Raw genomic sequence first — 18857 nt, 5'->3', positions numbered from 1 at the left:
ACATATAAATGACTTTATATTTTTCAATGAGTTTACCATATCCTTAAAGGTATTCTATGCAAGAATCATATTTATTGTCATGACAGCTATGACTTTTCTTACAAAATTCATATTCTCTCATTTTACCAGTGGCCACATGCATGCTGTAAATTTTAGCCCCTATCATGGTAAGTACTTAGACATTCCCTTTACGATTAGACTTATTTTATATATGAGAAAAGTGAACTTGGAAATACTGACCATTTGTTCTGCGTTAGGACATGTGAACGTATTTGCACGTTTTATATACATTTAATATGTGTTTTATATACATATTTAATACAAAATATAAAAACAAAAAACAAAACATAGAAACAAAATGTTCTCTCATGGATAATGACATACTATTGTATTCCAGTTATCTATAACTACCCAACTAGTTTTCGATCCTGTATTCTCGGTCCAGACATTGAAAAGGAATTTGTCTCTCTCTATCTCTCACTTTGAGTGTTCAGGCATCTCATGGCTAAATTTACCACAGGGTATAACTTTTAGACACTGAGCCATTTTCTTCCTCAATCAAACCTGATAAATACAGAATGTATATGATGATCCTCCTCCCCACCACCTGGGGGCTTTGATGCCAAAAGATCTACCTAACTGGGAGTTTCACTGTATGCCTATTTAGCCACAAGGGGCAGGATTCCTTACCTGCCTTCTCCTCATAATTTTGATCATCTGTAGTGCCAGATATGTCTTATATCTTATAGATTCGTATTTAAGTTTATTATTAGGAATTGGGCTCATTATTCAATGTCCATTTGCTTCCCTGAGCACTTGAGAAAACTTATCTAACACATTTTTAGTCCTCCTCCCTAGGGAAAATAAAATATCCTCTCCTTTATCTTCTATTTCTCCCCGAGGTTAAAAATCAGCTGAAATCACAGTGATGCTCACTGACTTCTGCTATTTCCGGATGCCTGTAATGCCATGTTCTCCTGCCTGATTCAATCTCCTTTCTCCCGGTTTCCTCACAGTTGCTCAAACATACTTAAACTTGCTGCACCCACTAGACACTATAAACATTGAATCACCAGCTAGCACAATTCTTTACAACTGTGATGCAAGTTCTATCCACCGTACCTCAGTCTTTACTTTCTTCTCAGCCTTTTTCTTCACTGTTACCGAGGACCAGCAGTGGTCAATTTAAATCCCAAATTTAATTACAACGCTACTGAAAAGGTCATACATACAACACCATTTTCCTTACTTGAACCGTATAGAAAAATCAGACCTGCCCCAGTTTCTTCATATCTTTAGTATATTGTTGGTTCAGTATAGAGAATACAGTTTAAATTTCAACCTTTAAATGGATTGAAATACATACATTGTTACTATTTCTTAAACTCCTAGGCTTTTCCATTTAAGATGAATTTCATGTTTTTAACATTTGTTTTACAGCAACAATAATTTGTTTTATGTTTCTGCTTATAAGACATAAACCATTCAACAAATTTAGATGGTTTTCTGCATATTATAAAATTAATATTTGTTTTTTATGGAGATTTTTACAAGATTATAAAAGTAATGCAAAAACAGATGCTATTTACTGATATCTTAGTACCTGCCTTGCAAAATGCTATCCACATAAACTTATTTCATCCTCTCAAAACCTGTGTATAAGAAGCTGAACTTCTTTTATCCTCTCAAAATTTATGTATAATAAAATATCTTCATTTTCACATAATATTATAAGAAAATAATATATAGATATTTCATTTCCACTCTTGTAAACTGAAGTTCATAAAAAGTAATTGGTAGAGATCACACAGCTGGTTAGCATTTCAAGGGAGATAAATCTCATTTTATTGACACTTATTTTAGATATCATTTTTAAAATTCCATATTATATATTTATGTAGGTATACTTGATTTAGGATTGTCCCTATTTCAAAATAATTTTTCATATTTTCTCTATTTGATAAAAATTGAACTAACATTATAGATACAAATAGGACCTCTGCTTCTACTAAATGAATTTCTTGATGAAATAAATCCTGTTTGGTTCATCCATTAAGTCCTCCTATCTTCCTAATTGATCTCTTTTAATCAATAGCATTTAATATAGTGCCTTAAACACACATTGTGAGTAATCAATAATTGTTTGCTGAATGAATAATTACCCATTACTTTGTTGAGTTTAGGGCTTTGTCAGGCACACATTTGAAGCTGACATTATGGGGTTTCTTAAAGTAATTTCTGAGGTTTCCTGTTGCTACCAGAGACAGAATTGTGACAGAGTGTGGTCTTGATCTGACTCCCGTGACATAGTGTACATTTTTAAACAATTCTTCAAGGTTTTTCATCCTGAAATTTGTTTTTCTACAATATTATTTAAAGTCTCATTGCCTCTTTGAGTATCTATAGATTCCAGCTGTGCTAACCACCTTCCGTGCACTACAGCATTCCAATCAGCAAGGTTTCAAGAACTTTTGAGAGTCCAGTGCATTTTTCTGATGACTTGTATATTTTTATGTATAAATGAATGAATAATGTAAAACTAGAAATGGTTTCACAGTAGACTTAATAAGATGTATACAAAAGTGAAATAATTAACTAATTTTTATTTTGGAGAGTCATTCACAAATTTCTCAGTCCCTCTGCTTTTTCTAATACTACCAAAGCAATTTACTGAGCTATTATTAAAAGGAATTTGTTAGAAACATCTCTATTTACCATTTCACAATAAAGTATGATTACTCATCTCATTTTTAATTGAAAAATCTTCTTCCATAATTTTTAGCTATTCCTATTTTCAGGCAATGCATTTGTTGAAGGTAAATACAAGGGTTTTAGAAGAGAGAACTCTTCTTCTGTGCTTAAATAATCTTTCTTTATTGCAGACCTATGTAGTTCTATTATGTCATCCTTGGTAAAAACTTGTTTTATGTTATCTCAAGAGTTATGTTCAAGGCACTGGTGTATACAGCAACATAGATTCTGCTATTATCAAACATATCAGCTTTGCTTCAACAGTAAATCACTCACAAACATTATATTTCAACTTTTCAGTTTTTGTCCCCATGTATATTAATTTTTAAGAAGAATTTAAACTCCTAGATTTATTTTTGAAGCCTCTTATATCACTGAGATATATCATGGAGTTCCCTCAAGTAGATAATTTTTCTTCAGTTCTTTTTTTAATACCTTCTCAAATTATTTTCAGCCTAGGCTTTACTGCCTATACTACATAAAATTGTAAACAAATTTATTATTTTTGAAATAAAAACTCCGTGTCTTGCTTACTATTTTTGAAATAAAAACTTCTGAATATACTCTTTTTTAAATTTTTTCGTTCTGAAATATTATTTGTAGAGTTTGTTGATAGAGAAATTTTACAAATTAACAACAAAATGTTTAGTGGAAAAAAGAACATGTTAGACTGAAACTCAGAGCTCCCGGATCATAGCTCCAATTCTTCTATCAACTGGCTGCCCTTTTGCAATTTACTTTCTATATCTGCGAGTCTTTATTGATATTTGTAAAAGTTTTATAATAATATGAAGGTAGTGAAACAACAGTGAAAACACCTGAAAAATATCTTAGAGGAAGTATTGAAAGTAAGAACCATATGATATTTGATATTTGTGCCCCTGGTGAGTGGACTAGTACATGCAACTAATAAATACTTGTTAAGATTACACATATGTACAATCATGTATATATATATGTAGAATAAGTTTCATATTGTATGGATTTTATGTAGTATTTTTCTTTGTATGTGTATAAAATGAAAACATTCACACATTGCATTTAGTTTAGACTGGAAGGGTAAAAGTTACCAAGAACCTATGCCCTTTATGAAACAGTATTGCACTGAGCTATATATTCTCTATATTTCTTTTAAAGTCACATAAATGCAAATAAGTTAAAATTTTAACAGGGAGTGGTTGAGATTAGACATTTGGATCAATTTATCTTTAAATTTTCCATCCTAGTTGTTTTGAAATATAATTATAATCACCAGGCTATGCAATACAGCTTGAAAACTCATTTCTTCTCTCTCTCCTGGAACTGTGTACCCTTTGAGCAGCATCTGTCTCTTTCCTCCCTTCCTATGGTTGCCCCAGCCTACTCTAACCATCATTCTACTTTCTAATTTTATGAGTTCCGTTTTTTTAAATTCTTCACATAAGTGAGATCATGCAGTATTTGCACTTCTGTGTCTGGCCTATTTTAACTGAAGTCATCCAGGTTAATCCACATTGTGGCAAATGACAGGATTTCCTTCTTTTTCATGGCCAAATAGTATTCCATTGTGCACTTACACCTCATTTGCTTTATCCATTCATGTGCATACGGGCACTTAGGTTGATTTCATATCTTATCTATTGCGAGTAATTCTGCAATAAACAGGAGAGTGCAGATGTCTCTTTGGGGTAATGATTTTATTTTCTTTGGATGTATACCCAGAAATGGGCTTGCTGGATCACATGTTATTTCTAGTTTTCATTTTTTGAGGAAACTGCACACGATTTTTCATAATGGCTGTATTAATTTACATTCTCACCAACAATGTACAAGTTTTTCTTTCTCCACGTCTTCACCAACATTTACTATCTTTCATATTTTGAGCAAAGTCATTCTAACAGGTTTGAGGTGACATCTCTCTGTGGTTTTAATTTGCGTTCTCTAACAATTTGTGATGCTATGTGTTTTTTTCATATTTCTGTTTGACATAAGTTTGTCTGCTTTTGAGAAATGTTAGTTCAAGTTTTTAGCCCATTTTTATATCAGGTTACTTGTTTTCTTGCTATTGAGTAATAAAATTTCATTAAAGCTTGGGCAATTGTAAGCCATTTTTCTTGTGAAGATGAATTATTACAGTGTTTCCTGGAGGTTCTATATGATGTAATATCAATAATTTAAAAATTCATTTAAATATAAATGTTTTCCTGTTTAATTTTTGAAAGTGTACATAGTTGGAATTCAGTATTGCCAGTGGTAAAGAAAGTAGATGGTAGAGTGACCACTATCATGTATTTGCTGTGTAAATTTTGGCAAATTACTTAACCTCTCTGAGCCAATATGCTTATCTTTAATTTGTGATTATTTTAGTTGTGATGTAATGTATAGCAATGTATATGATGCAGCTACATTTTTCTATAACATAGTAAGAATCCTTAAGTAGTAAATAATATTATTATAGCCATCATTCCCCTTCGAAAACAAAACTGTTTGGGTTGGTTTACATCTTTAAATTGGTAAAAACCATTTCCCCCCATTAACCCTCTTTTCCAACTTTTAAACACACTTGATTGTTCCCACTTTGAATGCTGTTTGCAGTTGAGCCTCTTTCTGCATGTCAGATGTAAGACTATTAACAAATCTTTAAATTATTTAGAGAATTTAAAATTACAAACAATTTAGTTACAAACTGCACATTTAGGCATTATTTCTCAAACTTACTCTGATGTAAACAATGATTTATTTCACATAGAAATAATAAATACTTGTGTAGAATCAGTAGTTCAATTTAGCAAAGGAATATTTGTCTGCAAAATGCTTTTGTAGTATTAATATCCTATTTCTAATGGTTAATATGGGTCCATTCTCTTCTTGAATACATATTCACATTACTTTTATCTCATAATATATTAACACTTTCAGACACTTCCACAATGGAGTTTGAAACACCTATGAAGGCTTATTTACTGAAATTTTCAGCTATTGCTTTTATCCTATATGAAATTTTGTTTGACAGTGACTGAAATTTTAAATAGTAACTCTATGAATAATTATTTGTGAGACTCAGGTGAGACTTAAAAAGTACTCTTTAGACACCAGCTTTTCTTCTCTAGCGTCTCAACGATAAAGTCGAAATTCCTCTGCCTGGAAATGAAACCATCATCAGCTTAATATACAACATAGCCTTCAACTATTGAAGCTTTCTCCCTACGTGACGCGCCACCGCTTTTGTAGCGCCCGACATTCCTGTTATCGCAAACACGGGGGTGTTTTAAAATTCGGTACTCTTTCCTCAAATATTCACTCTCCAGGTCAAAATCCACGGGCTAATGCCGCCGGATGGGCTTGGTTTCTAGACTTCTAGCCTCCGCTTTTATCAAAGTCACCGTATTTTCTTCCAGAGAACTCCATTTTGCCATTCCAGAAACGCAACCTTTCACCATTATTGTGCCCATTTTTTAAAATTGTAAAAAACTATCAATCTCATATCAGAAGTAGAAAGAAACAAAGTACTTTTGAAGGTATTAGCTCGTTTAGTTCTTCAATAGACCTCTGAATCTGGATTATCATACTTGTATTTCTCTGAAGCCTTCAACTCCTAGAAAATTAGCAACTGTAAGTTCGCTTTCTCTGCACCAGCACCGTCATAGATCTTTCTGGCAAACCTCAGGCTGGGAATGCAGGCTTTGGGATCTCAGCTCACTGCAACCCTCAAACCTGCATAGGTTCAAAGGGTTCACTCAAACTCCAGTGGCTGGGATTACGTTTTGTCACCACCAAGCCAAAACACTTTGCCATTTTAAATGGGATGGGGTTTTGTTGAAGCATGGTCAAAAGCTCCTGCTCTCCCAGTGAGATCTGCCACCGAAGTTTACAGGATTCTAGGGTGAGTCAGACTTCTTGCAGGCTTCAGTCTCTGTTTTCTGTTCCAGGGCACTGCTAACGGCTTTATAATCCACAGCCACCTTCAATCCTCTTTTATTTTACCCTTGTACTTTTTAAAGTGGTATCACCAGATCACTTGCTTTATATATTCTTCTCTAGCTTTTTAGAATGCAGCCGCTTTGAGGTACGCCATGCCTCTAACAAGATTTACTCTTCTCGGACTCTGCTGGATTCCAAGCTGAGTGGGGTCCTTATCCACCCTGAGGGCAATAAAAAGCTTCATTTCGCTCTTTTAGAGACACACAGGTGATGGTCTCTCTCTTCAAGGAAGAGGTCTAACTTGAGATTTAGATCAGCTAGGAAGCATTCATATACTTGCGTGTGTGCTGTTGTTCCTATTTCTGAGTAGTTGATGGCTTTTATTTTAAAAGGTGGGCACAATATTGGTGAGGTTGTGTTTAAATGAGGGAATTTGTTCGCTTGGGAGAGTAGGCAGGGCGACGAGGCGGAAAATTCTGGCTTGATCCTGCAAGATGAATGGTGCTCTGGAAAGAAAAAAAGAATATTTGAGGAAAGAGTAGTCTAAATGACCAAATGGAAGAAGATAACTGGAATGGAAGGTTAACAAGCATAAAGCAATTATATCTTAACAAGCCAGGAAGAAACTTCGGTATGGTTGGGAGAACCCTCTGACAATGGCTGACTAGGTGGTTCATCTTCGAGCAGAGAATTTCAAACAACTCGTTGAGACAAGAAGAAAGGACAGAAACCCAAAATTGCTTGAGTCTCACTGCGTCTAAAATGTTGCAGAGTACTAAGCTTTTAAAATTTCGATCAAACAAAATTTCATATGAGACTCAAAAACTATTAGCTAAAAATTTCAGTAAATAAGCCTTCATAGGTGTTTCAAACTCCATTGTGGAAGTGTCTGAAAGTGTTAATACATTATGAGATAAAAGTAATGTAAATAATATGTATTCAAGAAGAGAATGGACCCATATTAACCATTAGAAATAGGATATTAATACTACAAAAACATTTTGCAGACAAATATTTTGTAAAATACACCTAAAAAAATCATGTATCCAAGAGAAAATTAAGTATATTTTTTGGTAATTCTTAGAACCTATAATCAAAATGCTACGTTTCAGATTTTTCAACAGCATCTCTAATAATGAGACAGGAAGGTGGGAAGGGGTCTCCAGAGAAACTCCAACAGGCCTGCGTACTGGGAGGAGAGTGCACTGGGGTCCCAGTGGGGTCACAGAAGTTGCGCTGTTTACAATGGGGAGGAGCCTGGCCCCTCCTCTTCCTGAGTGGAACCTGGGATTCATTCTGTGAGGAGGATAGTGTAGGAACAGATCTCTGAGCCTGCGGAGAGTCCCTGTTTCCCGTTTTTCTTTTTCACCCGATAAACCCTGCCTTCCTCACCCTTTTGCTAATGAGTTGATATTTTGTGTGTTTGTTTTCTATTTCATTTCATCCTCTATATTTTGTAAGGCCATTGGAAAGTTTTCCATGAATATTTATAGTTTAAAAATAGTAATGTTTTTGTATTTCTGACATAGCGCTGACTTTTTGCTAACATTGTTTTTCTACATTGTATTTCCTCCACTAGATTTGGAACAATTTGAAAAGGGCAAGATTTGTGTCTAATCTAACATTTTATATCACACAGTGTTAATGTCTTAAGCATAGTAAGAGCTCAATTTTTATTTTCAGGCTTGCAGTTAATTGTTTGAATCACGAAAATAAGTTTAATAAACCAGTAGGGGTCTTTTAACACTACTGAAACATGTATTTGCTTATTTTTTTCTTAGCAATAGCAGGAGAATAAATTATTTTAATTTCTGCAAAGCCTTTCTTTATATTATTCTTATAGATGGTATGAAAAATAAAATGTTCTTTATCACGATCTTCTGTGACATGCATGAAGCATTTTGTGTGTGGGGAGAGGACTATAATTTGATAAAGTATTTTGCCACACATGGGTAAAAGGAGCAATGGCCTCCAACCTGAAATCAGGTTAATGAAAACTATGGTTATGTGACCCCATTGTGCTGATTAGGACCCAAGATTTTGCAGGCATAATTTATCAGACCAAAGCCAAGGAAACCGAGAGAGAATAAGTCAAGCTATGTGAGCTAGTGCAACTGTGATTTTTTTTTCTTTTTTGGTATCATTGCCTAAATAGCAAACTGTCTAAAATGGTTAAAAATTCTAAGATTACATGGTCCTGTTCTAGACCTACAGGGTTCTTTTCTATTGCCCTGCTCAACAGTGCAAACACTTTATTCAAAGCCAGATGGCAGTAGTTTTTTTCTGAATGATATACGCAGACATCATGCATTTTCACTGCTAGGAATTACTGGGAAAAGAAGTGTTATCATATATCTGATCATATATATCTGATCATACTTTTTCCTTGTTTTGAATTACAAAATATTTTTAAACAGTCAAAAATATATACATTTAAAAATATTTTATATTTTAATTATAATATTTTAAAATACATCATGTACTCTATACCTATCTCTATTAATTTCAAACCCTGTCTATAAATGCTACCAGTCCCAGAGTATAAATGAGAAAACAAAAATTAACACAGGCTAGGTAACTAGAGTAGATATTAGTTGAGCTGGCAGTTTAACACAGGTCTTGCCCTTTCCAAAGTTCATCCGTTTTGCACTAGACCAACCAAGCAATTTTTCTTAGAATAATGACATAGAATGTAAAATAATCTCTAGTTCACTTACAATTGATATTTAGTTCAATTATCCATTTTTGTCACGCTGTTTTTTTTCAAATAAACAAGGACAATTTTTTTTCATTTTCTTTGGTTTTTAAATTTTATATTGTTTTCATGTCAAATGTCAGAGAAACATGTATAGTATTGTGCTGGAGGTGTGGTGGTTTCCAGGATTTGTTGTAGGGGTTTACCTATTTTTATTGTCCCATCTACCATGCACCCAGTCACAAAATGCTGTGTTTACTTCCACGTATGTGCTATTTCCTATCTTTGCTTTACACCTGTTGCAACATTTTCCTTGAACTTACCTCCAGTCTCCATCTACCAGTCGCTTGTCCTGCTGCTTGTCCTGGTGAACCCTCCTCTGTACCTCTGTGCATGTAAAGTGGATCAATCTTTCCTCAGCCTATCTTTATTTTTGTAATTAATAGAAGATGTTACTATCATGTCTTTCATATCTTCTTCTGACAGTAAACATTCAGGTCAAAGCTAAGTTGCTTATCACTTTGTGTCTAATGCTTGATGTCATCCCGCAAACAGAGTAGACTCTATGTCTGAATGGGTGCCTGAGCAAATGCAGCAAAGTGGAAAGGACGCCTCTTGAGCATGGCTCACGTTTCACAAGATTTTTCAGAATTAAATAAAATATTGTATGTAAAATACTTATATTCTAGGGATATAATAAGAGCTATATTATAGATATATAAGTGCTATACCATATATTAATATATGGAAAATCAAGGAGACCATAATCAGAGCTAATATTCCCTCTTAGCCATCCTCATCCACCTTCACAGCTGATACTCTTCTGTGACCTAGAAGGATTCTTGCCTTTCCTTTTCTTTTTTCCCTTCTTTAATGAGAATATTACTTAATAATAAAATACTTTAGCAATCATGTATTACAATAATTTCATTATACAAAATGTCTATATATAAAATTTCAACTATATATAGATATTATATATTCATATATAGTTATACATTATATATCTATATAGTTATACATATATAGCCAAGTTTTCTCAAGAAGTTAGAAAAATTCAAAGTTAACAATCTAACTTTATACCTAAAGGAGTTAGAAAAATAAAGAACAAAGGGATACATATATATCTATACGTATCAAGTTTCTTTATCCAATCCACCATTGATAGACACCTGAGCTGATTCCATGTCTATATTATATATAGAGATATATAATTAGAATTATATATAATTGAGATATAATGTAGTGTAATTATATATCTCATTATGCAAAATGTATTGTACATATGTATATCACATTTTGTGTAATATTTAATTTCATTCTGCTCCATTTTTGTCTTGCTAATTTTTTTTCTCAAATAAGTGAAGACTATTTGTCTTCATTTTCTCTTATTTTTGAATTGTAAAATGTTTCCATGTTAAATGTCATGGAAACAGATAGTATTGTATTGGAGGTGTGCTACGTTATGCATTTGTGTAAGTATAGACATGCATTTTGTATAATGAGATATATAATTATATATATATATATTTGAAATGGAAGCAAAACCACTTATATACGTGCTCTGTGTACCACCGAAGTGAATGGAAAAATGGATTAATAGAAACTATACATCCTGGAAATTCTGATTTATGGGAAATGTATTATTTACTCTAGTTTCTTATATTTATGACATGCTGAATTTTTTAAATTGAGGCCTTCAAAATGCTTATTTTGGCCTCTTCATCATATGTAGTATATTAAGCAGTTCTTGAATTGCTGTAAAGAAATAGCTGAGACTGAGTAATTTATAAGAGGTTTAATTGGTTGATAGTTCTGCTGGCTGGACAGGCGGTATAGTGGCATCTGTTTCTGGGGAGACCTCTAGAATGTTACAGTCATGGTGGGAGGCAAAGCGGAAGCTTGCATGTCACATGGCAAAAGCAGGAGAGAGAGATGGTAGAGAGGGGCGGTGCCATACACTTTTCAGTGACCACATCTTGAGACAACTCACCACTGCAAAGATACAGCACCAGAAGGGTAGTGCTAAAGCATTCATGAGAACTCTGCCCCTATGATCTGATCATCTCCTACAAGGCCTCACCTCCAACATTGGCGATCACATTTCACTATGGGATTTGGGCTGTGACAATATCTAAACTATACCATAAAGGTTTTGGCTCTGTGTTTTTTGTTTGTTTTAACCGGAAAGACAAGTGAAGGTTATAACCAGTGTATTACGGAACATTCCATAGTATAATCTTAAACAGGCAGTGAAGTATATTTAAGAGCTAGAAAATGAGTCTCTAACATATTTCTAAATTACCATAAAGCGAAGTGAATCCTCTTTGGATACAAGCTCTCCCAGAGTAAGATAGAAATCATTAGGAAAACAATCAATTTTCAAGAAACATCTGCCATGGATATGTTGTCTATTAGGGGTCTAGTACTTTATGTTTATTTTCTTTATTCCTAACAAAAACCCTTGGATGTAAGTGTTCGTGATGTGTGCCATTTGATATAGCAGGCAATTGAAACTCTGAGAAGTAACATGAATTATGTGGGATCCCACTACTCGCTGTTAAGCTGGGATCAGTATTCAGGTTTCTCTGACTTCAAAGTCCAGTCTCCTTCTCAGGGTTAGGTCTCATTCTGGAATTAATTCAGGAGACTTAAGAAGGTTTATTTTCAGATAATGCAAAGCCATTTTTAGAAAAAGGCTATTTGGTGGTTGCATTTATAATGTTAAATACATGCAGCCTTTCAACAAATGATATGTTTTAAACCTTAAATTATAATTTTTTATGCTTTATTGCTCACATCCGTTTAGTGATGTTTAATTTCTTCTTATTGTTAGAAGCAGTTCATGCATAGACTTTCTTTTAAAATAAAATGAGGTGAGATAACTCACAATTAACGTAAGCTGACAAGTTAGGAACCCCAACTGTTTAATAGATAAGCTCTAAAAAAGTTTCAGCAAACTTTTGGAGGAGGGAAATTTTCAATGTCATTTGTTTTCTCCTGTTCTTTGTGCACCTAAACAATAAATTCAGGCCCTATTACCACCCTCCTTTCTAAGTAGCAAGAACCCATCTTACCGTTTCACGCACAAAACTCTCTGAAAAAAGGACCTTGTGTTATGAGTGTATCCCTTGTCTCTGACTTTCCAATAAAAAAGGGATCATTTTCAAAATTGCATATTTTTTCATGAGAAAGTAGAATAAATGTATAAGTGGGGAATGATCTAGTAATTAGACATGCCAATTATAACTATATGTATTTAAAATGTATGCGTGTGTGTGATTAGCACATATTTGTAAGTGGGTCTCCCGTTCTTCTATCTTGGTGAGACTGTAGTTACTCTTTGAGCTTCCCAGCTGTGTCACTTATCCCCGTGGTTGTTTCCCAGTGTCAATCGTTATCCCACCACTTGTGCTGTCTTCTCAATTTTGTATTATTAGTTTCATCCATGCCTCTCTGGTTACAAGAAATAAACACTGACTTTGGCCAACTTGAAAACACGAGTAGTTTATTGACAGAACAACAGGAGCTCACAATAGGAAAGAGACAATGAGAGGAAAAAAAGCCTGGCAATGGATTAGAAAAGAGTAAGCTCACAAGGCTAGAAAGCATGCAGATAACACTAGTTTTGTAGCACAGAACCCAGTGTGAAATGAACCCAGATGTTTGTAGTCATTCTATACTTAAAATTCCAGGGAAGGAGACTCCAGTTGACATAGCTTGGGTCTCTGGTCTATAACTTGGGCAGGGCATGGGATGATTTAACTTTATATGGTGTATAGGATTCCTCAGGTGGACAAAACTAATAGGAGATATATATACACACACATACACATACATACACACACAGACATATATTTATAAATATATGTGTCTGTATATGTGTGTATATATATATATATATAGTGAGACTTCACCTTATGATCGTGTGAGTCAATTCTCCTTAAATCCTTTTCATATATATATGAAAAGCCTTTCATATACATGATAGGCCACCTGCAAGCTGAGGAGGTAGGAAGCCAATAAGGGCTCAGTCTGAATCCAAAAGCCTCAAAAGTAGGGAAGACAACAGTGTATCCTTAAGTCTGTGGCCAAAGGCCTGAGAAACCCCAGCAAACCACTGGTATGAGTCCAAAGGCTGAAGACCCTGGAGTCTGATGTCCAAGAGCAGGAAACATCCAGTACAGGAGAAAGATGAAGGCTGGAGACTCAGCAAGCCAGCTCAACCCACCTTCTTCCATCTGCTTTGTTCTAGCTGTATTGGCAGTTGACTGGATGGTGCCCACCCACATTGAGGGTTAGTCTTCCTCTCCCAGTCCACTGACTCAAATGTTAATCTCCTCTGGCAACAACCTCACAGAAACACCCAGGAACAATCCTTTATCAGCTATCTAGGCATTCTTCGATTCAATCAAGTTGACACCTACTATTAACCATCACACATGGGATGCTTTATTTTGTATCCCCCGGGGAGGAGGCTACCTTCTAGAAGGAAATCAATTACTGTAAGAAGGGAGAAGGAATGGTGACAAGGAATATCCATTAACTGTTTGTGTGAGCTTCTTAAGCTCAACAATCATATTTGTCTGTTTGTTAGTTTTTGTCTTTGATCCCAGGTTCCTAGCATAATGCTGTCACAGAGTGGAGTCTTAATAAACATTTGTTGGCCAGGCTTGGTGGCTCATGCCTGTAATCCCAGAACTTTGGGAGGTCAAGATGGGCAGATCACGAGGTCAGGAGATCAAGACCATCCTGTCTATTACGGTGAAACCCCATCTCTACTAAAAATACTAAAAATTAGCCGGGTGTGGTGGCGGGTGCTACTCGGGAGGCTGAGGCAGGAGAATGGCGAGAACCCAGGAGACGGAGCTTGCAGTGAGCTGAGATTGCACCACTGCACTCCAGCCTGGGGGACAGAGTGAGACTCCATCTCAAAATAAATAAATAAAAATAGTAAAAAATAAAAATAAACATTTGTTGACTCTTAGTGCTGGAATAAATAATAGTAACACATTTTGACAGCATAATTATAAACATAAATGCATCAATTTCTTTAGTAATGACTTTTCATTCTCCTCTTTGTTATATGAAGTGTATCCTAAAGAATGACCAAAAGAAAATAAAAGCAATTCATTAAAACATTATTGGGCTCAAAATATGCACTTTGTTCAGCAGGTACGATAATGAAAAAGGCAAAATGTCTTCCCTGTAGAAGCTTCCAGCATACCAGGGTCATGTGTCTGGGTCAATGATTACAGTGATACAAGTTATCTAGAGAGGCTGGTAACTAGATTGATCATCATGACAACATTAAGCAAAATAAGCACAATTACAAATAGCCTAAACCTCCCATCACAGTTGAATGAAGTATATAAATGTTTTCAAGTGCACTCAAGAGATTGCTATTCAGACACTAAAAACACGTGAATGAGAAGTCTATGTGACAACCTGAAATACATTTAAAAACAAAATATACAATGGCATGACTCTGGTTAACTATGAAAATATGAATTTATGTGAATGTGGAAAATTAAGGATGAAAAAAATTGTCAGAAAAATAGATGAGTTTTATTTTTCAATTTTCTTTAATGCTGTTATAGTATGGTTATATAATAAATATAATTTATAGAGATAAGTTGGGATTATTTATTCAGTTTTCTCATTATTCAACAACAACCAATGGGATGTAATTCCATTCATTAACTTACAGCTAGGGCTTCTGTTCTGAATGCCTGGGGAGACTGCCATTTTATGTTAGTTTTTATTTATTCCTCATGAATTCTTGTTGGTTTTGCTCTCTGGGAGCACCTGTACTTTAGGGGCTATGAAAATAAAAAATGTGTAGGTGTTCAATAGAGTTAGAATAAATGATTGTTTATGATTATTGCTAATGTATGTTTTATTTTTTTTATTGCTCTACATTGGTATATCTCTGTAGAAGTTCCAAGAACTTTAAATCCTCTTTATCTAAATTGAAAACATCATCTTGACTCAATGTCTTCTCTTTCTCCTGGATACTGTGTTTCTGTGGAATTCTCCAAAGTATGCAGGTTCTGACATTTTCTCCGAATGTAAGATTAGTAACCAATTTCTGTAGATTTTCATATTACCATAGTAGACAAATTGGTTTAGCCCTTAATTATCACATACCTGATCGTTTTAGTAGTGCCTTACCGCTTTTCTCAGTCTCACACCCCGCTACATCATGCTGACAGAGGCCAAATAGCAGCACACGTCTGCTTTAAAACTTCTCAAAGACTCTCATGCATTAGTCAGCTAAAGTACAAATGCTGTAACTCAAACACTTACCTACTTTGGTAGCATTATCATCCATGATTACCTTGCTCCTACCCTGTAAATTAACTAAACTGGCTGACTTCCTGTTCCTGCATTGTATCAATGACTCCCACTTCCCTGCCACTGTTCATGTAATCTTTTCTCAAAATGTCTTTCCCTATTTTTGCTGTAATCATTCAGATTTCTATCCTATCCTTAAAGAAATATTCAAACAATTACACATTCTATAATTTGGTTTATTTTTCCAAATAGATATGATTTCCTTCAATCTTAATACGCTCCCTTTTACAATATTTAATCTGTGTTATTCTAATGTAAATAGGGATTAGACTGCATAGTCTGAGCACAAATGCCTCTGAACACACGTATAATAACTTTGTCACCCTGGCATCTATTTGCTGTACTTAACGCAGATGTTAGCTTGTTCTTCTGTTTTGATTAAAGAATGACTCCAAAATTGTTGAAGATAATTTCCAAGATTATTGAGTATACATTTCACCTCCAGTTTAATTGTTTTTCTGATTCAGAGGAAAGATACAAAGAGGGAATACAAAAGCAGGAGTCTTACAAAAAGATTGAAAGGAGAGAAAGATGAATGAGAGACGGGAAAATAATAAGCAATTTGTAAGACTAACTTGAATGAGTTTAGAGAACGAGTAATGCATTTTATTGTGTGTGTGGTGGTTGTGGTGTTGATATGTGTACTCCACACAAAGCAGTTTGGGTGTGTGACTCTAGGAAACATATTAGTGAGAGGCAGTGCTTTATTGTATCTTCTGTCTCTGCACATCTTGTTTAATGATTTACTCATTGCAAGTGAGTTTTATGGTTAATTTTTGTGTCAACTTGACTAGGTTAAAGGATAGCCAGAGACCTGGTAAAATATTATTTCCAGATGTATCTGTAAACGTGTTTCTGAAAGGAGTTAGCCTTTGAACTTGTACACTGGGAAAGAAAATTCCTGCTGCCATCCTTCTTTATATGTTTCACTCTGTAGATGAGTGAGTGAACTGATCCCACAGGTAAAAGTCAAATCAATACATTATGCAGCCATAGACTAACAGATCAGGTGGAAACCTGAGGGAAGCCTATTTAACCTCTGAAATGCTTAAAAATACCTAGAATTATCTATAAATGAAGATCCAGAGAATTGGCACGGTTAGTGGATTGACTGAGTACATAGAGTGGATTGTTTGTTGGCAGTGCCAGTTTTGTTGTTATTGTTTTGTTTTGATTTTTTGAGATGAAGTTTTGCTCTTGTTGCCCAGGCTGGATTGCAGTGGCACAATCTTGGCTCACTGCAACCTCTGCCTCCTGGGTTCAAGCGATTCTCCTGCCCCAGCCTCCTGACTAGCTGGGAATACAGGCATGTGCCACCACACCTGGCTAATTTTGTATTTTTTAAGTAGAGACGGGGTTTCTCCACGTTGGTCAGGCTGGTCTGGAACTCCCGACTTCAGGTGATCCACCCACCTCAACCTCCCAAAGTGCTGGGATTACAGGCCTGAGCCACTGCACCCAGCAGGCAGTGCCAGTTTTAAAATCCAGCGGCTCTGAGCCTCAAACCAGTGCCTCCTGCACTCAGTGCCATGAGCTGCTCCTGAGTAAATCTCCAGCAAAGGGCAAGCTAAAAGACTGTTTAGAAGCAGCTAGTTGAACAGAGTCTCCAGAAAAAAGCCTGTATAGGCTCAATATTTGAAACTTGAGATTTGTTTTGGCTCTGGCCCATATGCCATGTGGTACAGATATTTCCAAGCATTATTCTTTGAGAGCAATAAGAAAGGGGAGTGCAGGGTAAACAATTTTACAGACCGTATCAATGACATGGCTGGTCTTTCATATTGGTCACTCTTGAGCTATAGCTTAAGCAGAAAACAAACCTTAGTATTTAAAAAAAAAAAAGTGTATTTTCTCTCTTTAGAGAGAAGGTAAACCTCTAGAACCAGAAATATCTAAACTCGTATCTTTTTTGTCTCCTCCATTTCACTCTTTTACTTCTTAAAGTCTTGAATTTTGAGATTAGTTATGGCTAAAAGAATGTTAGGAATTTTGCAATGTTCCACTAAAACAAATAAAATTTACTGGAGAGACACAATTACGGAATTTTCTTTGGGAGTCTGTAACTTTTTGGCAGTTATTGTAAATTAGTATCTTTGTATACATTTCTGAGGGATCTTGAAGTTCTGCCCAATTATTTATGCATTTTCTTGTATGTGCGTTTGCTGGTCATCTAATACATTTTTTGTGTATAAAATATATTAGGTTGTCCATGATTTCCCAAAGTAAAAAAGAAAAAAATATGAAAACACGAATTGAAGGAGAACATCATGTTATTAATCTAAACATGAAAATACAACTGTATATGCACCGGAATATTCAATGAGACTAGCACATTTGTTTGTTCAAGGAAATCCTGTATGCAGCGATTCTCAACATTTTTAGCACCAGGGACCAGTTTCCTGGAACACATTTTTTTCCGCAGACAAAGTGGGAGGAGAGATGGTTTCGGGATGAAACTGCTCCACCTCAGATCATCACGCATTGGATTCTCATAAGGAGTGTGGAACCTAGGTTCTGCACATGCGTAGTTCACCGTAGAGTTTGCACTCCTATGAGAATGTAATGCCGTGGCTGATCTGACAGGAGGCAAAGCTCAGGCAGTAATGCTCTCTCACAGCTCACCTGGTGCTGTGAGGCCAGGTTCCTAACAGGCCATGGATGGGTACCATTTCCATGGCCTGGGGGTTGGGGGTCCCTGCTGCATTGGATACTCAGTTATGTTTAAATGTTTGGCTTCATGAGCAAGGAAGTAGAGCAAACAATGTCGAGTAATCACAATGGCTTGTTTCAAGCTGCAATCGCTTGAAACGTAATATGTTTATAGTAAGACCAAGAGACTGGAGATATTATTATCTGCTAATTATGATGTAGTCTTACCTAGGCAAAGCTGGGGAATTATTTCTTTGATAATGATGATGATGATTTTATAATTAGGATTCTTAAAAGATGCATTTTTAATAATATTTTGTGTTCTCTGGAGATCCTTGTAGGTGGTGCAAGTCTCAGTATATAGTGTACACTTATAAAAGATTTCATGGCACAATGTTCAATGTCTCTGATATATATAACATTTTACTTTATAGTTTGCAATGTTACAATTGTATTATGTTTTATATTAACCACAGAATCTATTTGTTGTGTCTATTTGTATTTT

Source organism: Papio anubis, chromosome 12, assembly GCF_008728515.1.
Source record: "Papio anubis isolate 15944 chromosome 12, Panubis1.0, whole genome shotgun sequence".
In the NCBI taxonomy this organism is placed as follows: Eukaryota; Metazoa; Chordata; class Mammalia; order Primates; family Cercopithecidae; genus Papio; species Papio anubis.
This window is presented reverse-complemented; position numbering follows the sequence as displayed.